Genomic DNA, 24,502 nt, shown 5'->3' with positions numbered 1-24,502 from the left:
CAAATGCCTTGAGGAGATCCATGAAAGAGGCTATCGACAAAGAGTTGGACAGCAAGCTGCTTGAGTTGAAAAATTGAAGCAGGAACGTATACTTTGTAAATAGTGTAAATAAATGTTTCAGTAGAGTTTTCATCAAACTTTTTGGTTAGTATTTTATTTTCTATTATTATTATTGTAGACATTTAGCAGACGCCTTTATCCGAGGTGATCCACAGGGTATAGCAAAACATAAAATACAATGTACTATACAAACAACACTACAGTGGTACACCATCACTATACCAAATTCAATCACACACAACAGTGAACATTAAAAAGTACAGAGTAAATAATTAAACAAATATAATTGAAAATAGACAAATATGCCAGCAGACTAAATAGGGCAGTTCAGAAATATGATAGATGACAAGTCTGGGAAAAACAAATGGAAGTCGGGAAAAAGTCTGGCTCAAGCAGTGAACAGCAACATCCCAGTGTGAGTCTGTCTTTCAATTAAAGCTACAGTACCACATTAGCCGTGCAGTACACAGCAGAGTACTATAATTTTTTCTATAATTTTTCAGAATAAAATAACACATGAAATAGCAACCTAAATATTCTACATTTGTTTAATTCTAACAAATAATAACATAAATACAATACTCTAATTAGTAAAACAATTCTATAGTCAGTTTTGATTATATTTAATCATAATAATCCTCATGGGTCTGCTAAACCTTTTGAGAATGAAAGATGAAACCTGCTGGTGAGCTTTATATTTAATTTCTCGCACCTGTTATACTTGCAGGTAAGAGGTTCTAAGTGACATTATCAAGAACCAGTATTTTAACTCTAGCTCTAAGTTTATTTGCCTTCAAGAATACATCTGATTCTAAATTTGTGCCCACAGCTATGCATTAATATATTTTGTTCAGACCTACAGTATTATTTTTAGGGATGGGGGTGGGAGTGGTGTGGTCATCACAATGGCAACTGTTTCATAACACCTTTTATTTTACTAACGTTGGACTAGGGCAACACAACCGTACTATTACGACTGTTTAATTGTCAATTTAACTGAAAGCTTAAATGCTTGGATGAATCAAATGTTGAAAACATTAAAAAGTTAGGAATTAGAGGCACCATGCAGCAATATATTTGTGCATTTATAAATAAGCCACATTCTGTTTTAAGCACTGTCACTGGTTAACTGAAAAACAAATCACAACACAACGAAACATAAAACATTTATTGTTGGTCCGTGTCATCTGCAGAATTCATCATCATGCGGTATAACAGAGGCAAGTTATGAAACATTTCCACGTGTATAGAGGAAAGATTACAATTACATTTTCGCATCGTTTGGATTTCCTTATTTAATGTACCAGCAGCGTTCCCTCTAAGCTTTTTAGATACTGAAGAAAGAGTAAATTATCAATGAGAAACCTTCGGCCATGCATTAATTTTAATATATTATTTTTGTTGCATTATACAATTTTGAACCAATATTCCAACACAAGTATCTCAACACCTTTACAATTTGCTTTAAATGTAAACAAGACATTTATTGTTGCTCTGCCTCTGAATCATTATCAGAAAGGTATATTTACCTTTATGAAGCCTGTCTGAGATCTTATCATAAATGCAGCCCTGTCAGTTGTTTTCATAGATACTGCATGCTTAACTGGTGGCCTGCATATAATTGCTTTATAGTACTGTATAAAACACTGGCGTCTGCACTGCCTTCAATTGTAACCATCTTTAGGGCTACTGATTTTCAGTTTTTGGGAATGTGTTAATAATTAAACATGGCATTTGAACATAAATATAATTTTGATAGTTAAAATAAGTAAATTAATAAACATTAACACAATTCTTTTATTTTTTTTATTTTTTTAAAGCCAAGAGTTTTTCAATAAAACTCTTGTTGCTGTAATAGTAAGTAAAGCACCTGAAGACACTTGTCATGTTTATAAACATCACTTGGCTTATTGCTGGCATTAAAATAAGCAGGAAAACCTAAGAATTATATTACAACAGTTCAGAAAACAAATGTCCAGCACAGTTGTGAGAATCATTTTCTTCCACTAACACAGTAGTTCAGGTTACAAATGAAGATTATTTTTTAAAAGACCTGTTTATCTTTTTGCTGTCATTTACAATAACAATAACAAATCTGAAACAGTTTAATAACAGTCCAGCAATGTGAGAGTAACCCTATGTACAGTACTGCAAAAATTAAGTTCAGTATTTTACTGGCATTACAATAACCAGGATAAAATATGAAACACTTTGATAAAAAAAAAAAAAAAAAATTAAATTAAAAAAAACACATATTGACTGACTCGTTGCTACACAGATTCACTGCTGTGTATCACCCGATCGTAATTTAAATAGCACCCCTTTTATGTAATGAAAATGCATAATTAATCCTCCCAATTGTTTCTTTGCTAATTCTGCCTTATTTGCAAAATTGAATAGAGATGTCTCCAGAAATAATTTCTTCATGAAACAAATGATGTTTAGTGTAGTGACTACATCCTTGACACAATAAAGTGATCAATTTCTTTTAAGAAATGTATAGCTAGAAAAATAGCTTTGAGTTTGTTTCTTCATTGTCAGATAATATAATGTAATTAAGAAACGGCCATGGTTTAATATTGCTAATTATAGCTTGTGATACGATGGCTTGTGTGGTGACGTCAGACCAGAAAGTAATTGACACCCAGACAGCACTGGGGTATGCAAGAACAGCTGCGCATTTAATAATAAATAAAAGGTTTAAACAAAACAGAAACACTTTACAAAACAAAACAGCACAGTGGCCAAAAAGGACATGGAACAAACAAACAAGTATCGTGCTGGTTTATACCCAGCACGAGTAGCAATTGTTTATTTTAGGTTGAACTTTAGGCTTCTCTCCTACTCACGACTCCTGTTCCACCTCTTAACAAACCAACCTCAGTCAGTCAAAGCTGCTTGTTTTTATACTGTGGTTGAGAGATTAACTGGCTATCAATTACCTAGTTTATCCTTCGCCCAGATTTTTCATGGGTTTTATCATATGCGTGGTCAACAGCCAGTTTATCAATAATTACTTGCTGTTGACTATGTATTCTCACAATTTTATTTGGGTGGGGCATTTTAACCCCATCCAGACTGTCAAACAATAATAACACTAAAACAGTATTTAATACACCAAACCGTACATTTTTAATTAATAATACAACAAATAATACAATACACACAGGGGCAGGGTGTTAGAAGTTAGAAAGGCCAAGAGAGAAATAGAAATGAACATTGTTGAGGGGGCTAAAACCAATTTCAAAATGTTTTCCCAATATTACAACAGCAAGAGAACATTCAAAGAGGAGGTTAAATGTCTAAGAGATACAAATGGCAAAATCATAGATGAAGAAAAAAAAAGCAAATATATTAAATGATTAAGTTTCACAAGTTTTTACAAAGGAGGATACGGACAACATGCCCCACATTTCATCCAGTTCCTATCCAGTTTTAAATAACTTTAGCATAACTGAGGCAGAAGTGTTAAAGGGACTAGGAGCTCTTAAAATAAACAAATCCCCTGGGCCGGATGAGATCCTCCCAATAGTACTCAAAGAAATGAAAGAAGTAATTTACAAACCGCTAACCAAGATCATGCAGCAGTCTCTTGACACAGGGGTACCGACAGACTGGAAAATTGCAAACGTAATACCGATCCACAAAAAGGGAAACAAAACTGAACCAGGTAACTACAGACCACTAAGCCTGACTTCTGTTATATGCAAACTTATGGAAACTATAATAAGATCCAAAATGGAAAATTACCTATATGGTAACAGGGTCCTGGGAGACAGTCAACATGGTTTTAGGAAAGGGAGATTGTGTCTAACTAACTTGCTTGATTTTTTTGAGGATGCAACATCGATAGTGGATAATTGCAAAGCATATGACATGGTTTATTTAGATTTCCAGAAAGCTTTTGACAAAGTCCCGCACAAAAGATTAATTCTCAAACTGAACGCAGTTGGGATTCAAGGAAACACATGTACATGGATTAGGGAGTGGTTAGCATGTAGAAAACAGAAAGTACTGATTAGAGGAGAAACCTCAGAATGGAGTGTGGTAACCAGTGGAGTACCACAGGGATCAGTATTAGGTCCTCTGCTATTCCTAATCTACATTAATGATTTAGATTCTGGTATAGTAAGCAAACTTGTTAAATTTGCAGATGACACAAAAGTAGGAGGAGTGGCAAACACATTCAAAGTGTTGAATTTAAATCAAGGGAAGTAATGTTAAAACTGTACAATGCATTAGTAAGACCTCATCTTGAATATTGTGTTCAGTTCTGGTCACCTTGCTATAAAAAAGATATTGCTGCTCTAGAAAGAGTGCAAAGAAGAGCGACCAGAATTATTCCAGGTTTTAAAGGCATATCATATGCAGACAGGCTAAAAGAATTGAATCTGTTTAGTCTTGAACAAAGAAGACTACATGGCGACCTAATTCAAGCATTCAAAATTCTAAAAGGTATTGACAGTGTTGACCCAAGGGACTTTTTTGACCTGAAAAAAGAAACAAGGACCAGGGGTCACAAATGGAGATTAGACAAAGGGGCATTCAGAACAGAAAATAGGAGGCACTTTTTTACACAGAGTATCATGAGGGTCTGGAATCAACTCCCCAGTAATGTTGTTGAAGCTGACACCCTGGGATCCTTCAAGAAGCTGCTTGATGAGATTCTGTGATCAATAAGCTACTAAAAACCAAACGAGCAAGATGGGCCGAATGCCCTCCTCTCGTTTGTAAACTTTCTTATGTTCTTATGTACCCCGTCATATATCTCCCCCCTTATGTATAACACGCTTGGCCTCAAAGGCCACCACACACCTTAAAAACCCAACCGTCTCGGTCATAGTCCTGGGCCAGGAACGGAGGCATCAGTGGGCCCACGGGCGGCAGTGTTGCCAGTGGCAATGCTGTCAACCGAAATGCTGACAGGCAAGGCTGGCTCCTCCAGCTGGGGTAATCCTATGCTGCTAATGGAAATGCTACTCTTAGGAACACTGTCAGTGGCAGTGCTGTCAACGGAAATGCTGACAGCTCCAAGACTGGCTCCTACAGCCAGGGCAACGGAAAGGCTGGCTCTTTCACTATAGGCGGTTCTTGCTTCGGACATGCTGCTGTGATATAAAAAGTACAATTTATATTTGCTTAAATGAGAATATACCATTGACTATATTTCTAAAAGAGATTTTGACAATCTCATCTCATACCAAAGAATGCCATTTGGTAAGCTAAATCCTCTGCTGTGTTGGTCAGCCAGACTTAATGTTTTGCGTTCCTATGTCAGACTAGGTCCGACATTAAGATTTTCCCTTTCCAGTCCGAAAAGACTAAAGCACAGTTCTCTTGTCGTTTTTTCTCCTGAAAAAGCAGAAACAACCATTCAATGACTGAGTGAGACCGATGGGAGCAAAAAAAAAAAAAGGGGTCTGTGAGCAATAGAGCTAGCAGCTGTACCATAGAGATAAGATGGACACAAACAAACAAGATAGCTGCTTCCACATCCAGCGCTTAAAGAACATCACAGACATTTGCAGAGCTTTTGAGATGATATAGTAATAAAATAATGACTTGGATTGCATTATTGAGAAGTTTGGTGATAAAATGAGCGATCAGGAGAGGATTTGTCAGTATGCACGTCTATAAAGAGGTATGTGAAATACAGCGAACAAGGGGTGGGACTTGGCTGGAGATATAGTACTGATGTCGTTTTGCCATGCAATGCATTTTAAACCTGTTTTACTCTGAAAAAAATATTTTAAACAGCGCGTGTAAAATAAACAGCGCGTGTGAAAATAATTTGGACCCGACGCGCCTGACAAGCGCTGAATAAATGGACTGCAAAGGGTGAAATGGATTATAAATTGGGAGAACTGTTTCAAAAAAAGGTCTGTGTTGTGATGATCGGCTAGGCTTGACTTTGTTAAGAACATTCATATTGAAGAACTAAGTATCGAACTTCAAACGGATTTTGTCAACACCTTGTATCTTGAAGCTGATAACAAGGCCATGTCTCCGAATATGTTTTCAATAAGAGATCTGGTCAAAAATAGAGTAATACTGCCATTTAATGGACGATGACAAGTGTTTTTGGTTCTTATGTATAGCTGTTACGTACTATATATCGCCTTACAGTACAATAATACGACAAATGATAGACTGAATGGTAATACCTGAAAATAATCTTAGTATTTTTTTAATAAAGTAGCCGGTGCAAATATAGTATTAGGCAGTGGATTGCGCTGATCACCGGCTTATTTTGACCCCCTGAATTCATTGTCACTATTTTTGCTTTGAAAATAATTGGTTATTTTTTTAGCAGTCATTTTTAAAGTTTTAGCCTCTCGAAGTGCTTAACACGGAAAACCCGCCTCTGATTGGTTAAATGTTGTGTCAAGACATAACACAGCTGTTATGTGGTTTCAAGATTTTTTTTTTTCACCTAGCAATGCACAACTGATTTAGTCTGCTAGAAGCGCAATCAATCCTTACTGTTAAAGGCACCGTAGCATCTGCAAGACAGCGGATCAGGTTTATTCAGCCGGGTGGTGACAGCAACTTTGCCGGGCGGCCCGTCCAGCTAAAAAAGGTCTGAGTAGAACCCCGGTAATATTAGCCTATGTTGAATTGCATGATAGAATATGAATGCATTGTTGAATATATGGTTCATTTGTCTTGAACATACTTGGTATAATACTTGATTATACATTGATAATTTAATTACTACAATCATGTAGCGGCCGTGAATTTTAAAATAAGTGGGGCGATAATCTAAATCACACTAACATGCACATTACACAGTGCTCCCTTGCTGTAAGGCTCTCCATTGTAACGTGCCTCAGATATAACGCTCCTACATGTCCCCCAATTCCTAGTGATTACTAGAGGGTCATGCAATATTTCTACAGTACATACAGTACCGGTGTTGTTCAAACTGTAAACAACTTCTCAGTATAACTTCTGTTTCTGCCACTCCCTTTTGATACAGTATCTGAACTGAAGATACGCTGGCACTTTATAACACAGACATCGTATTCAGCGTTCGTTTTATAACTGCAAATTAGTTACAAGAAAAGTTACATTTTTGCTTCACTATATGTGCATTGTAGACAGTGAGTTATTTTATTTTGTATTTTAGTCAGATGTATTGTCTATAGAAAGTCTACAACCCCTTGAACTTTTTTCACCTTTTGTTGTGTCAGTGCCTCAGAGTTTCATGCATTTAAATTAGGATTTTTTTTCCACTTACCTGCTCACCATACTCCACACTGTTAAGGGGAAAAAAAGTTTTTATTGAGAAAAAAATTATACATTAAAAATACAAAATTGAAAGATAATAATTGGATAACCCTCCAGCCCCCTGAGTTAATACTTGGTGGACGCACCTTTGGCAGCAATTACAGCTGTGAGTCTGCTGGGATAGGTCTCTACCAACTTTGTACACCTACATTTGGCAATATTTGACCATTCTTTACAAAACTGTTCAAGCTCAGTCATGTTCCTTGGGGAGCGTTGATGGACAGCAATCTTCAAGTCTTGCCACAAATTTTCGATTGGATTTAGGTCGGGGCTCTGACTGGGCCACTCAAGGACATTTACCTTTTTGTTCCTTAATCACTCCAGTGTAGCTTTTGCTGTGTGCTTTGGGTCGTTGTCATGCTGAAAGGTGAACTTCCGTCCCAATTTCAGCTTTCTTGCAAAGGGCAGCAGGTTTTCCTCAAGGACTTCTCTGTACTTTGCTCCATTCATTTTCCCTTCTATCCTGACAAGTGCCTGTCACAAAGACGGCCAAGTGGGCGGCGTCAGAACCAGGAAGGAATGAAATATACAAAGACGATGATGTGAAATGAAATGATGAAGACGCCTGTTGGCGCCGGTTTATTACAAAATAAAAGGTTTAAACAAACACGAAAACACAGGACACGGCACTCTACGCCAAAATAAATAGACAAACAAAAACAGACTAAACTTAACAAAACGGTGCACGGACAGACACACTGACAAACACGGTGAGTTTTAAATAAACAAGTATCGTGCTGGTCCCACCAGCACGCAATAGCAATTGATATATTTAAGTTACTCCTTCTCTCGCTCCCGTTCTCCACTCCCAAACACCCAACCCGCGAGTATGTGACAACGTGCATCTATATATACTATTGTGCTGGGATTCAATTACCAATTAATTATTCACTTGAATCCCAGCACGTGAATTAATAAAGTGCAATTCCCCGTGCTCACATATTACTACATTTTACTTGCAAAGTGAAGTGCTTTGCAATCGTCGTGCCTAAATACACATATACATTTTTAAACACTTGTGTTACACAGACCCGTTTATATCCCATGTACCAATGTCTATACGCCAACATTTAACACACCACACGCAACATATAACAGATAATATACACAGGGGCGGGCACTTTGTCACAGTGCCCCAGTCCCTGCCGATGAGAAACATCCCCATACATGATGTTGCCACCACCATGCTTCACAGTAGGGATGGTGTTCTAACGCTTTGCATTTAGACCAAAAAGTTCCATTTTAGTTTTATCAGACCAGAAAACTTTTTGCCACATGGCTACAGAATCTCTTTTTTTTTTTTTTTGCACACTTCAAACAGGATTCAAGGTGGGCTTTCTTGAGTAATGGCTTCCTTCTTGCCACCCTACCATACAGGCCAGATCTGTGGAGTGCTTGGGATATTGTTGTCACATGCACAGTTTGACCAGTCCTTGCCATAAAAACCTGTAGCTCTTGCAAAGTTGCCATTGGCCTCTTGGTAGCCTCTCTGATCAGTCTCCTTCTTGCTCAGTCATCCAGTTTGGAGTGACGGCCTGATCTAGGCAGGGTCTTGGTGGTGCCATACACCTTCCACATCTTAATAATCGTCTTGACCGTGCTCTAAGGGATATTCAAGGGCTTTGATATTTTTTTATACCCATCCCCTGATCTGTACCTTTCAACAACTTTGTCCCGGAGTTCTTTTGAAAGCATCTTGGTGCTCATGGTTGAGTCTTTGCTTTGAAATGCACTATCCAGCAGAGGGAACCTACAGGAACTGCTGAATTTATCCTGAAGTCATGTGAATCACTACAATTTAACACAGGTGGAGGCCACTTAACTTGGTGTGTGATTTTGAAGACGATTGGTTACACCTGAGCTAATTTAGGATTGCTATTACAAGGGGGGTGGACACTAACCAAGCTATTTCAGTTTTTATTTTTAATTAATTTTCTACAAATTTCTAGATTTTTTTTCACTTGGAAGTTGTGGGGTAGGATGTGTAGATAAATGAAAAAAAAAACTATTTTAATTCCAGACTATAAGGCAAAAAAAGGTGAAAATTTTGAAAGGGGGTGTAGACTTTCTATAGGCACTGTATGTTGTTATATGTCCCGTGGCACCCCCTCCCCCATTTATAACTCTCTTCGGTTATAACGCTTATATTGTGACCCCCCCCCCCCCAACCCTACCCACATTAGAGCGAGGGAGCTCTGTATATCACAATTAACAGTATACAATCAGGGGCTTTAATAGAGACAGTTTGTAACTGTGTATGTGCACAAGCATCATCTTACTGTATTTCTTGAGTCAAACTGTGCTCACTTTCTTATACAGGGACTTTGCTCGCCGATCCTTGAGGGCAGCTAATTTCTCAGTGGTTCGCTTGTTGTATTCCGGTATATTCATAATCAGGAAATTTTCAATCGACAGCATGGCCAATGCATTGTTGATTCTTCCTTAAGAATGTTTTAATTCTCCTCAGCGTGGAGAAACATCTTTCGGATTCTGCAGTTGTCATTGGTGTTGTAATAAGTATACGCAACAATAGCACAGTCTCAAAAAATGTGTCCGGCAGGTTGTTTTCAGTAAATAAACTGAAGAGTGCCACAACCCAACTAGCCAAACAAAATTCTTGTTTCTCATAAATGACAGAAAGTTCTGCTGCAGCTTTCCTCAGTCCAGCATTGGATAGGCCTTTATCATGTCCGCTAGTGCTTCTACTGGAAAACATTTACTGCCTTTCAAATAATTCACTTTGCAGCAAATTGGCACTCACAAGATGTTTCGTGAAAACAAACATTTCCTGGCATTGACGATCATTATGTCACACACTTCTCGAGCTATTTTCTCGTTTCCAGCCATGTCAGCGCTTCCCCTGGATGACTCAAGACAGTGGAGGCAGTTTAGAAATCAGATTGCTGACGAGTCTTGCACTTTGCTCTTGCAGCTGACAAACATGGTAACCATTTCAACATTCAGTGCTCTGTGTATCACTGATTTTTCATTTGTGTCTTGACTTTGTTGTTTTTTGTGACTTCGTAGACTTGCCCGCGATGCATTATAGTCATTTTCACTGCCGTAACTTAGTTTCATCCCTGCTGCGGTAGTTTTATTAGGACTGTTCGTTTCAAAGGACTTTCAACTTTCAAAGTTTCTCACTTATGCTTACATATCATCGTTTTTTGTTCATTTATGACTTTGGTTTGTGCCTGTTATTTTACGCATGCAGATTCAACTGTCTGTTCGGATGTGAAACTTCCAGTTTAAACCTTTGCATGCATTTAGTTCCTTTAAAAAAAAAAAAAAGACCCCCCCCCCCCCCCCCCCCCCCCCAAAAAAAAAAAAAATTATTATTTATTAATAGGCTATATTAAATAGCAATGGCAATAAATACATGTTGTTTTGGTTTATTTTATATTTGAATGTGCTTTATTTTAAACTTAAATAAAGCATACAACTATTCCACTATATTACTTGGTGGTAGAATTGCTTTAGGTAGGAAAAATATCGAACAGAATACACGAGATGCGTCACATGATCAAAAAGAACTATACAGGTAACACCACTCAGAAATAAACGTTGTACACTTAGTTTGAAGCAAGTGGAGCGAAAACAACCTTCATTTTTGTCCCGTTAGAAACAGTAAAATTGTGAAATCATCCCTCCTTATTTTTAAGTACAAAACTGCATCGGTGTGCTCAGCAAGATAATAGCAGATTCATTTATTTGGTAGTGTTAGCGCCAATCAAAATAAACAACCTTATGGATTATTTTGTTTAGTCATTCTGATTCTGTGTTTATCACGTTTAAATGGTAATATCTGATCTATTTTTTATTTGTTCTATTTGTATATTTAACATGTTATGAGATGAGAATATAAAGAACATGCATAGTTGTTATCTGCAGTACACACACCCGATATTTAATTTAAGTTACTGTATTGTTGTATTATTATTTACTGTTATTTTAACTGCTTTGGAGTTAGTGTGGCTTCAGTGAATTGAAGAAAGTAAAAAAAAAATCGTTTCACTCTGCAAGCATGGTAACCCTAAATTACATGAACAGTGCAAGAAACGAAAGCTCCGATACCAAAATCCAAGCCGAGCAACTGGACAGAGCTCACATATATTCAATATTTTCTCCAATTGCCTACAGTACAGTGCCTCCTACAGCACAGCGGGGGGGGGGGGCAGGTGTTGGCTGAACAATAATACTGTGCAGTAGGGATGTCACGGTATAAAATTTTGACGGTGTGGTAGCCGTCAAATTTACTATGGTTATTGTCGTACCGCAGTATAATGTAATTTATTTTTTTAAATTTAGTAATTGCCAATAATTGTGCCGTCAGCCAACCGCTTTTTTCACACTGCAGACTCATCGTGCATCCACCTCAGAGTTACAACGCAGCTCTGGGCAGCTTACAGGCAAGCCCGCAGGCGCCCAGACAGACAACAGGGGTCACTGGTGTGCGGTGAGCCAAGTGACCAACACGCCACTCGGTTCCTGTGGGTAACACCTGGTGATCAAGGAAGGCCCCCCCCCCCCCCCCCGGGACACCCCCCCCCGATCCCCCCCCCCCCCCCCCCCCCCCCCCCCCCGTGTCATTTTTAATGGTAAAAACAACTGTTTTATTAGCACTTTTACCAACCAAGCATAATCACATCTTTGTTTTTAACAAAACAAATTATGGAACGCTGAAAAGACCTGTCTACAATTTTACATGCTCAGGCCATGTCCCAGTACTTTTTGTGCCACTCTGAGCAGTTCCTGTCTGGCACATGAACAATGGATAAAATCCTCTCTCTCGCTCTCACGCTGCCTGTCTCAAAGCCTGCAGATTCTATCTAGCGCCCTATCTCTCACTGAACTACGTATGTGGTTACTGACAGAGCAATCGACTGAAAACAAAACCTAAATTGTGAACTCTGTAACATGATGAGAGGCTTACCTTCAGGCGACTGTATCTCTGGCTTGGAGTACCGTATACACACACTAAAAACATCATAAAGCGTCGGACTGGATCTGTACTTTTAAACAAGCCTGAGTAATGTGCACTAACCTTTGGTGAGTTTAAAGAATTAAAGAGCAAAAAAAATGTCTTCCTGCCTGCTGGTGGCAGACTAGTCCTATTCTTTCCCATTCCTGGAAACTTAAATCCCCTCCCCCCCGCCCCGAGAGCTTTATTTTTTTTTTTATTTCCTGGTCCCACCAGTTCCAATGAGCTTCACTCCTGTACCATCCCATCCCGCAAAATTTAATACATTTTTTGTCGTGTACCGCGGGAATCCCGTCTTCATGGCACTCTCTAGTGCAGGGGTTCCCAAAGTGCGGCCCAAAGGACGTTTGGTGCGGTCCCCCAAGGCCCACCCTCAAACCCCCCCTTTCTGACCATTTACTTTATTATTACATTTTCTGAAAATGTTTGTAAAAAAATGTGCATGTAATTTGGGAGAAATTAATAATACACTGCAATCAAAGTTCATAAAAATTCCCTAACGTACATTTTTTACATGTTTTAGATCAAATCTGGACCCTCTCAAGCCGATTTTATTAATGAAGTTGTTACATTCATTATATGTGCACTGTCCCTAAAAAAAAATAATGGCGCCTATAGTGCACAGTAGATTTGCGGTGCTAAAGGAAAATGGAAAAGGAAAAACATGGAGCCTCCTAAGAAAAGAAAAAGTGCTTCTACTTTTCTTAAATTATTATTTTGTCATCTATCGCTTTCCACGGGGGAAGATGCTCAAAGACTGTGATATCAAGTCGTGAAGGTACCATCCAACGTTAGAGTACTTTACGCAGCTGAAGTAGCTAGCTAGCTTCTGTAATGTTAACAGAGCAACTGCAAGAAACGTTACAGTTCAGGATACAGGCACTTTTTCTGTTGTAGATTTTATTTTATTATTTTAAGAGCTAAACTATTCAGCTTCAACTACATTGGGAAAATGCTGTTTGTACAGTGTTGTAGTTTTGGTGTTCAACTTGGATCTTTTATTAGGGAAAGTACTACTGTAGTAACATTCAGCTACAGTTTAAAACTGTTACTGTTACATTTCTTTTTTGTACTGTGTATCTGAATAAGACTACAGTTAGGATACAGTACAGTAGCTAGTAGAATGTTACGTAGCAATTTTATGTAATTGCATAAAAAATAGCATCAATGTAATGACAGATAACACTGTGTAACACAATTTTTGTTCCTGGGTAGTAAGTGTTATTTCCTAATTGCTTATGCCTCAATAGTATAGAACATGGCTATTATTCCCCACAAACTTTGCTTTTGTGACCAGGACAGTGATATTTCAAAATATCACTATTTCCAATGGGAAAATGGGAAAATGTGTGTCTTTTCGTTTACATAAAGTCAGAAAAAAACAACATATGAATCCAAATTAACATGTATTTATACTAAAGTAATACAAAGATGACTACAAAAGATTTAGAAGTGAGTAGTTTTTCGAAATTTACAACTATACTGTATTTACTTTTGGAAAATAGTGATATGTTGAAATATCACTGTCCTGGTCACAAAAGCAGTTTGTGGGGAATAATAGCCATTTTCTATACTTTTGAGGCATAAGCAATTAGGAAATAACACTTACTACCCAGGAACAAAAAAAAATAAAATTTTGTTACACAGTGTAATTTATGAATAATTAATGCTGCACTTTAAATAGAAATGTATGATTATTTTGTTGATTTCAGAAAGAAAAAATAAATTAAAACATCAAGGTAGAATACAGTAACGTCTGTTTTATTTCTGCACATTTACTATGGAAATAGCTCTAAATGCCTACACCATGGGGCAATTTACATAATTTGTTTAATTTGAATTTTGCACATCTCAAACTATTTGTATGGTCCCCAGAGATTTGAATTAAACAGAGTTCACTGTACATATATTCAGCTCTTAGTGAAGTGGTTAGTTGTACAAGCATTCTGCATCACTACTGAAGAATAACCCACAAAAGAGTTTAATTGGTATAGTTTGAAGAGTACCTATTTCGGGATTATCTTCTTTAATTGTTGTGACCAGGACAATGTAAGATGTGACCGCATTATATTGGTGCTCAAACCTAAGCCTGTTGTGGCACCATAAAATACCAATACATTTCAAAGCTGCTAGTGTTGCAGTGGTAGCAATTTACATTCCTAATTTAAATACAAAAATGTATAGGAAATAAAAAAGGTATGATTTGCAAAACTTAATGAGGAGAAGACGACACCTGCAAATTGTTTTTTTTTTTTTTTCCCCATTTGGTCTGCATGTTAACAGCAACGAACACAAAGGAAAGAAGAAAAGTGAAGGTGGGTATGACACCGTTGCAAAGTTAAGCGGCATCTAGGTGACTTTTTATTTTTTTAAATGGGAGTACAATTGTATTAATTTTTGAATACATAAAACCAAAATCCCTACAACACTATCAGCTCGAGGAGACAATCTACATTGGTGTGTGCTTACTGCATTTCTCTTGACCGAAACCATAGATAATAGCTACCGTTACTTCTTTGGTTTGGTAAATTAATAGGAAGGCGGTGATGAAAAGTTACAGTGCCTTGTTCTTGCTGATATTTCCGAGTATTTGTGTTTAATTTACTGACAATCGTTTACTAGTAATCACTGTTTAGTAGGGCGGTTTGTATTAGATATGACGTCACTTATGCAATAACCTACTCGGACAATTTCATGCATGGCAGCTTTCAGAACTTGAGATGTCAGTGTTCAACATTAGTTAGCTCTAATGAGCACAGTGGTTCATCGACGGACAAACAGGGAATAAAAAAACGCGCCCACCTTAAACTGAGTGAACTCTGTAATCATGGTATTGAAAAATGGTTGCGGTTTCAAAACCGTGACTTTATATACTGCGGTTTACCTTAAAACCAGTATACCGTAACATCCCTATGTACAGTACCGATTAGTGATGTATTGCATAGACAAATGAAACACGCCGAGAAGTATTTACCTCTACAGCCTGCTGAATGTAGGCTACTGTACTTATTTCCTTTACACAACTAAAATATACATAGACTGAAACAGAAGTTTTTTGCGATATTCTTAACTTAATGCGCTGAAAACATGCAGGGAAGCATGGTTAATGTGCAGAATTACCATGCATATGTACCGTATTAAACTTCCATATATAGAAACAAGCTTAGTTTTATTCATGCTTTCTGCTTTCCCCTTCTTTTAGATTACGTTTTGGTTTGTTTTCGCTGTGCCTGGGGTCTGTTTGCGCTACACTAGTATTACATTGTAATTTTTACTTCCGGAAGTTCTAAATTTTGAATTTGGTCGTTGCAAATCTATTTATAATGAGATGCAAACTCCTATCTCTCCTGTATAATTATCAGTAATTTATGCTGTTCATAAACTTGCGGTGAAATTCCAATAGTTGTTCACGAAAAAGAGCTGCTTAGTAAATCACACGCAGAAATTCTATGAAGGACAGAGGCTAAGAATTCGCAGTATGTACGAACACGTAAGTAATATTAGTTTAGCCCACATTGTCAACATCTCACTTCTGGAGCTGGCTGTACACTCGGCAAGGTCTTCTCTGTGTTCGTATATTACATTGTAATATGGCACTGTGTTGCTGTCCCTTTTGGGAGCCTCCTTCCCACTTTGGCATCCAGAACTTTAGTATGTTTGGGGGAACGTGAGAAGAAAGTGTAAAAACCCTTGCCCGGGAGATTTTCGACATAGCGTGCTGCATAATTAGATTGAGTTGATGCACATAGCAGTGGAGGCAGTGCGCATTTCTGTATCTGTCCTGCACTTTTCTTTGGACCCTCTCCAGTTTCACCCCGCATTACATTGGTGCCACCGTAGCTTTGAGCTGTCACCATTTCCTTGTCTTATTGTTCCGGGAAAACCATGTCCAGTTGTTCAAGCACTGCATTGGCAATTGAGTCTACACAGGAATCGTGGAGCTGACTAAAACTATAAAACCTTTCCACGACTGCCGCTTCCATCAATATCCGGTACACCAGCACTGACTGGCACTTTGTTGACAGATCAGTTGTATCATTAGCTTGTATAGCAGCAGATTCAGTGCTTTTTAACTGCTGCACAATGAACTCCCTGGTCACGTCAAGCATACAGACCAACAGTTTGTTTTGCACTGTTTTAGATGTGCCTTCCTGCAACTAAGTTTATACTGTTGAAATTGTTTTATTTAGCAGAATGAAGTCAATTTTAGTAAACCAGTGCTTCTGACATGGAATACTTACCTTCAAAACAACAGTGCTGTACTTGCTTTTCTTTGTTTGTTTAGGACTTTCCTTTAATAAACTACATGTGGGAATTCTAGGTGTAGCACTGTGCAGAGATGCCATTGGTACTGGCCATGCCATTTGGTGCTACTTGCACGTATTTGTAATGAATGTGTGCTCAGTAAGTACATATTAAACATTTTATGGTGGAACAGTTGAAAAGATTTTGTTGGCTCGCAATTACAGTCAGCCCTCTTTATACCGCCAGGTAAGGGACATGGGCAAAAACGGGCAATAAGCGAGGATGACGTTATAGTGAGGGACAAAAAAACACACACACAACCTTCTATGTTTGCAGTAAATTCAAACGTTTTATTTTTTTAGTTGTACAAGTAGTTACCTTTGAGGAACAGAAAAAAACGAAAACTAGAAAATAAACACTCATTTGGTGTCTAACAATTCCATAAAAACAAAAAAGTTTTTTTTTTGTTTTTTTTATGGTACTAGTCATTTGAACTTCACTGTTTATGGCACGACTGTAAGACTGTTGAATACTATCCTTGTTGAACAATGCCATCTATTTATTTCACAAAGCAATTTAAGCTCAACAGCATTCCTTTTTAAGCATTTAAGAAAAAAAGTAAACATTGAATATGTACAGGCACACACTTTTTTTAAAACAAAAAGTGAAAAAAAACAAACAAAAACAAAACTATTCTGCTGTTTACAAAACTGATGCTTTAGTTTAAGTCAGCCTTCAAATTGCATGTAAACAAACAAACCTCTTACTGTACTTTTTAAAAAATTTTCTAATAATCTTTATTTTTATAGAGTGCTTTTCATAGTGGATCACCATAACAAAGCTAATTACAAGGTATGAGACTAGGGTGTGTGAACTGTGTATCAGCTGCAGAGTCACTTACAAGAACATCTCACCCGAAAGACGGAGCATAAGGAGGTTAAGTGACTTGCTCGGGGTCACACAATAAGTCATTGGCTGAGCTGGGATTTGAACCAGGTACCTCCTGGTTGGTTTATAAAAGTCACTTATTTTAGACTGCGTCAAGCCTTTTTCAGGTTAAACAAATCGATTTGTTCCATCAAGGCAAGACATTTGTTTTTATCCACTAGAATGTTTCCAATTGTCCTTCGATTAACAATATATGCCTCACTTAGACGAGAAAACATTTGCGATGTCTTGCTGACTTGCTTTCTTATTTTCAGATGCATGCATGCAGATTTGTTTCTTTCTCTCTGGTGTTAAATGTAGGGTCGACTCGCCATGTTGTACTTGCTGTTTTGCTTTGGGAGCGGGAGTGTCATTGGTATGAACGTTCAGTTAACAACGAATTAGGAAAGCGAGTCAAAGGTTAACTGCATAACTTTGTTGTTTTAATTGATCATGATTATTTCGCTGGCGCTACAATGAGGGAAATTACAATGCTTATATATTTGCTTGACTTGGGAAGGTGGCGGATAGCGGGGTGGTGATATAACAGGTAAAAATAGCACTGTTTTTATATTGGTGACATTTGTTCAGAGAGAATAGTTGGCGGTATGCGAGGGTGACGTTATAAAGGGGCGGCAGTATAATGTGGGAAAACTGTACTAAAACAAGAGCTTCTTAATTGTAAAATAATAAATGTGCATCTCTATGCTCGGCAGTTAGTCCTTTCGTTTGCCCCCCACTTTTTAATAAAGTTAGGCGCCTATGATTGAGACACAAAATTCTTGCACTATTGCTTCTGACATTGATTAATACACTGAACTGTTGTACTGCTTTTAGAGTGAAACACTCACCTATAGCTACCAAAAACTGACTCTGTTACTGAATAAGAAAGTTTACTGGTCCAAAGCTCATCTATACTCAAAGTGAGTATAATTTAGATTTTTGTTATTATATAGTTAAATAAACTGTTAATGCAAAAGCTTTATTTTTATTCATTTTTATTTTAAGCAGAGATTGTATATCATAGTTCCAGCTGAGGTTTTATAAAATTAATACGTGAATTGGGCAATTGGGCAGGTTTGAGGAGTAACATTTCAAAAACGATGTTTGTTAACTAGCCCTGTGATTTATCAGGTTGATGCATCTAGTAAAATGACAAGTTGTAAAAAGTAATTTCTGAATTTCTTTTTCTACAAAGTTAAGTGCATTTATGCATCTATGCATTTCCACTGCTCCCGCTATGTCTGGAGAAAATCAGACAGGACCAAGCTCGGGTGCTCCTAATAGTCCCATACTGGCCTAGGAGAATTTGAAGGATATAGTTCCTCGTTGGAGGTTGAATGTAGTACTTCATATGCTGATGTAACCTCCATTTGAGCCCATGCACTCAGCTGAGCTAAAAAAATATGTCTTTCAAGTAGGTTTATTTGCTTGCAATCACCCCTGCCAGAACAAAGGTTACCTTTTGTGCTAACCCGGCTTTTTGCCGAAGACCATCTCGGCTTTTCATGTTAAGCAGTCGGTGGAATTGGAGACTTTCCATCCCCCTCCTTGCCAATCTGACAGGCACCGCCTGCGCATTCGCTTTGACCAGTGTGGGCATTAGCGTATTATGTTGACAGGACTAAAAACTGGAGGTAGTTAGAACAATTCTTTGTCTGATTTGGAGCTAAGTGCCAGGGAGAGGCTGTGTCTAAACAGCATTTGTCTAACTGGTTGGCAGGCACAGTTAAGACTGCTTATGAACTGGCCGACTTAGTGTTGTAGATCCCTGGGTTTGGCACTAGGGTGCTGAGGGCGGCTTCCCAGTTCACGTTGTCAGTGTGCGCAGCTCCATTTTTGTCAGAATGCGCAGCTCCATCGTTGTTAGTGTGCGCAGCTCCTTGATGCTCTTGGGGGCGGAGTACAGCCGCATCACACTGCTCTGATGAGAAGACTTTGGTATAAAGTTTCAGGTTTGGGTGTCTCAAAGGGAAACACCCATTTTCTAATAGTTAATTTTCTTATTTTAGTGAACCAGGGTTATGATAATAACCTAATGTTAGTATTTTAGCCAGTAACTGAAAAATAAAGAAATGTGTTCACTTCCATGGATTTTTTATATAGTTGTTTTGCCAGGCATTTGATTGATATAGTTCTACTTCCTGGCTTTTTATGTACACTGTATATAGTTCCCTGGCATTTTATGTATATACTTCACTCACTGGCATTTCATGTATATATTTCAATCACTGGCATTTTATGCACGCAGAAATAGTTCTCTTGCATTTAATGTAAAGCAAGGGTGTCAAACTTATTTCGTTTGGTGGGCCTGATCCGATACCCTGGCTTGTGGCACAGGTCGAGTGACAGTTCTAAAAATACAAAGACGAACTCAAAACCTCAAAGTTATTGGATTTAACAAAAACGATCATACATAGAATATGTACATCCCCGTAAATAGCACATATTGATTATTTTACTCATCATTACCTTTTAGAACAAGTGTGCAAACATGCCTCTGAGTGAGTTCCTTCGTATGAGCAACACAAATTGTCATGTTGCTGTGATTGCTGTCAATCGCCGACCACGTGAGTGAAACAGCAGTGCGTCAGCTGGTTCAAGTTACGACACCAGTGATACCAGAACAAAGTTCTGTAGTGACAAGTGTCATCATGTCTTTATCTGTGAAGAGAAAGGTGTAACAAGAGCACTGTGTGTTTCAAGAGAAATGGGGAATTTCATATTTCTTTGAGGGCATGAATGGAAAGCAACTTCATTTGTAAGCAACATGTGTCTGTTGTGAAATAATACAACATTAAAAGACATTGTGAAGCAAACCATGGCAAGAATATTGATAAATATACAGGAACGGTACGTGAAGATAAATACAGCCATTGAAAAGCAGCAATTGATGTTTACTGATGCTTGTAGCATAAGTGATGCTGCTGTTAAGGCGAGCCATGTGATTGCTCACAAAATAGGTGTTTCTTCAAAATCTTTTTCTGAGGTCCCCTACCCTACCCAATCTTCTTCATGGTCGGCAGCTCCCCTTCAGTGAAAGTTCGGCAGTGCAAGCCACGCAGCGGCACAGAGCCGGCAGCGGCCCCAGGCGGTGCAGAGCTGGCAGTGACCCCAGGTAAAGCAGAGCTGGCAGCAACCCCAGGCCAAGCAGAGTCCTCAGTGACCCCAGGCGAAGCAGAGCCCTCAGCAACCCCAGACGAAGCGGTACCCTTGTCAACCCTAGGGGATATAAGAGAGACACAGGCAGCCCCTGGCGATGCGGAGCAACAGGCAACCCCAGGCGATGCAGACGTGGCCTCCTTGGGCGGTGTGAGGCAGGCATCCTTGGGCAGTGGTGCTGTGGTTAGCCCTCTTCACAGCCGCTGCGACCCGGCGGTTTTCCCCCGTGCTGCCCTCAGCAGCCTATGCAGGGGCTGCTGAGGCCCAGCGGCCACTTGTACTGGTCCGTCCTGTCGTGAAGGGAGAGGCAACTCCTGCTCCTCTCCTATGGGTGGTGGTAGTGGAGACAGGCAGCTCCTGCTGCTCTGCTCCTGGCGAAGGCAGCATGGGCTCCTCCTCTTCTGGCGACGAAGGCGGCAGGGGCTCCTCCCCTTCTGGTGGCAAAGGCGGCAGGGACTCCTCCCCTTTTGGCTGCAGTGGGGAAATCAGCAGGCATGCTGATATATAACACTGTTTTAAAGTTAAAAAATATCCCAGAAGTAAGAAGGGCCTTACTTTACCCTCTTTAATTAACTACAAAACAAAAAAAGCAGTACAGTAGTTAAATCTTGTGTGTATTTCAAATAAAAACAAAGCAGACAACACATTTTTTTTAAATAATCACTGCCCTTGTGGTGTCTTTGCAATAAACAAAATGGTCATAGACACGTTTTCAGAAAGTAATAACATTGTTTTTTTTTTAACTTGAATAAACACTTCAAATAAAATAAACTTTAAAAAGAGGGCACTGTAAAATGAAAAAAAAAAAAATAAATTACTCACTGTTTTCTTTTTTTGCATTCCACTTAAAAACAAGAAAATTATTACATTGAAAGATGTATTGCTTGTTTGATTTTTTCCACTATCCGCTTGCAAAGTAGATGGGTGCTTAAGTTTTAGATGATTAAGCATCGCACTTGTTGATCTGTGATAGGCAGTATTGATTTTGCAGAGCTTGCACTGTACACTATTCTTGTTCATTTTCTCAAAGTAATTCCATGCTGCACTTTTTTGCGAGGACGCCCTCTTGCCCTTTGCTGCTTTCAGTACTAGCCAATAGCAGAAGAAGAAATGAAATGTGCCCGCCTGCCTATCAATCATCATTGTATTGGTAATTATTTGTGGATTCATTTTCACCGATTCCTCATTAAAAAAAATATCGCGCAAGTTGTTTTTTTTTTTTTTTTTTTTTTTTTAAATTAGCGAGTAATCGAATGTTTATTTAAGTGTTCGAATAGTAAATTTATTTCGGATATTCAAATACGCGAATATTAGGTCTCACCCCTAATATATATATATATATATATATATACAGTGCCTATAGAAAGTCTACACCCCCTTGAACTTTTTTCACATTTTGTTGTGTCAGTGCCTCAGAGTTTCATGATTTTAAATGATAATTTTTTTTCCACTTATCTACACACTTTATTCCACACTGTTAAGGGGAAAAAAGTTTTTATTGAGAAAAAAATTACATATTAAAATACAAAACTGAAAGATCATAATTGGATAAGTCTCCACCCCCCTGAGTTAATACTTGGTGGAAGTACCTTTGGCAGCAATTACAGCTGTGAGTCTGTTGGGAGAGGTCTCTACCAACTTTGCACACCTAGATTTGACAATATTTGACCATTCTTCTTTACAAAACTGTTCAAGCTCTGTCAAGTTCCTTGGGGAGTGTTGATGGACAGCAATCTTCAAGTCATGCCACAAATTTTTGATTGGATTTAGGTCAGGGCTCTGACATTTTCTCTTCTATCCTGACAAGTGCCCCAGTCCCTGACAATAAGAAACATCCCCATAACATGATGTTGCCACCACCATGCTTCACAGTAGGGGTGATGTGTTCTTTGGGTCATGGGCTGTGGTGGGTTTGCACCAAACATAAAGCTTTGCATTTAGACCCAAAAGTTCCATTTTAGTTTTGTCAAACCACAAAACTTTTTGCCACACGGCTACAGAATCTCCTGAAATGTTTTTTTGCATACTTCAAATGGGATTCAAGGTGGGCTTTCTTGAGTAATGGCTTCCTTCTTGCCACGGTACCGTACAGGTCAGATTTTTGGAGTGCTTGGGAATTTGTTTTCACATGCACACTTTGACCAGTCTTGGCCATAAAAGCCTGTAGCTCTTGCAAAGTTGCCATTGGCCTCTTGGTAGCCTCTCTGATCAATCTCTTTCTTGCTCGGTCATCCAGTTTGGAGGGATGGCCTGATCTAGGCAGGGTCTTGGTGGTGCCATACAACTTCTACTTCTTAATAATTGTCTTGACCATGCTTCAAGGGATATTCAAGGCCTTTTGATTTTTTTTTTATACCCATTCTCTGATCTGTGCCTTTCAACAACTTTGTCCCAGAGTTATTTTGAAATTGCCTTGGTGCTCATGTTTGAGTCTTTGCTTTGGAATGCACTACCCAGCATTGAGAACCTACAGGAACTGCTGAATTTATCCTGAAATCATGTGAATCACTACAGTTTAACACAGGTGGGGGCCACTTAACTTGGTGTGTGATTTTGAAAGCGATTGGTTACACCTGAGCTAATTTAGGATTGCTGTTACAAGGGGGGTGGACACTTATCCAACCAAGCTATTTCAGTTTTTATTTTTAATTAATTTTCTACAAATTTCTAGATTATTTTTTCACTTGGAAGTTGTGGGGTAGGATGTGTAGATAAATGAAAAAAAAAAAAAAAACTATTTTAATGCATTTTAATTCCAGGGCAGGAAAAGGTGAACATTTTGAAGGGGGGCGTAGACATTCTATAGGCACTGTATATTGTATGTGTCGCAGGAAGGCAGTGTTTAAGATAAGAATCTACGCAATAGTCAGCATGCCAGCAAACAGCCAAATAAAATCAATTTATGCCCGTGCCCAAATGACTTTGCGTACCACTGTCTTAGATGATACTAACTAAGTTTAACTTTTTTTCCACTGTCCTGACAGCCGGCTTTTAATTTTGATGTCATGGCCCCTTGTGTCCATTTCCACGCATTGACATGAAATGTGTCAGTGTACTTTTGGTTGTATATCATTAGGTAAAATTAAGAATTAAAAGATAAAAATTGAAATAAAATAAAATAGGCTTACTTTAATTGTAACATGTTTCTGATTTGGGGACTTGTAACTATTAATTGTTTAAACACGTTTCACTCGAACTATGTAGCCGGGATGGCCCACTGCCTCACAATAGCCCCCCTCCCCAGCAGGAAGCATATGTGTCAACGCTTGGCTCAGGTTGCGGTAGCATTGTCCTCTCAGCCGTGGGATTTGCATGCTAATGCCGTGCCTAGCAGCTGCTCTGTGCACAGTGGGCTGCCAGCTCTAGCAGTTGTTGTATGCCTTTGTCTCCAGTGTGTTACTGTTTTTGTTCTTTTTTTGGGTGGGGGATGGGTTGAGTTAACGCCCAACAGGGAATATTTGAGTAAAGTAGATTGGGATACCAAAAGGGTGGAAATATTAGAAAGATCTAATTGATTTTGATGAAGCTGATGATATTTTCTAAGAAATATATTCTTCACAATGTTGCTTGGCTTTTTTTTTTTTCCATGATACTATGTAATTTATTTCCTTAGTAAGTGTATGTATTTTGCCTACATACCTTTTTAAAAATATATATTGTCACAAGCAACATTATTAGTCTCCCTAATTTTCATTTAGCATGTCTAACTCCTTGGAATTTCTGGCAATGTACTTGTTATTTGTTCTTTGGATATCTTGGAAAATTCATGCTGTTATATTTAATGTCAAATCTGAAAAAATAAATTCACTATACCAGTATAACTTCTTAATGCAGTAG

The 24,502-nt window shown here is 38.4% G+C and overlaps 1 protein-coding gene across 3 annotated transcripts in view; it reads left to right on the top strand.

Moving 5' to 3' along the window:
- The window catches only part of LOC121316025 (frizzled-3), a 76,782-nt gene that overhangs the window by 14,249 nt on the left and 38,031 nt on the right, over positions 1–24,502 (top strand). The gene's annotated exons all lie outside the window — the stretch shown is intronic.

This window comes from Polyodon spathula, chromosome 5 (assembly GCF_017654505.1).
Source record: "Polyodon spathula isolate WHYD16114869_AA chromosome 5, ASM1765450v1, whole genome shotgun sequence".
Lineage (NCBI taxonomy): Eukaryota > Metazoa > Chordata > Actinopteri > Acipenseriformes > Polyodontidae > Polyodon > Polyodon spathula.
This window is presented reverse-complemented; position numbering and strand designations above follow the sequence as displayed.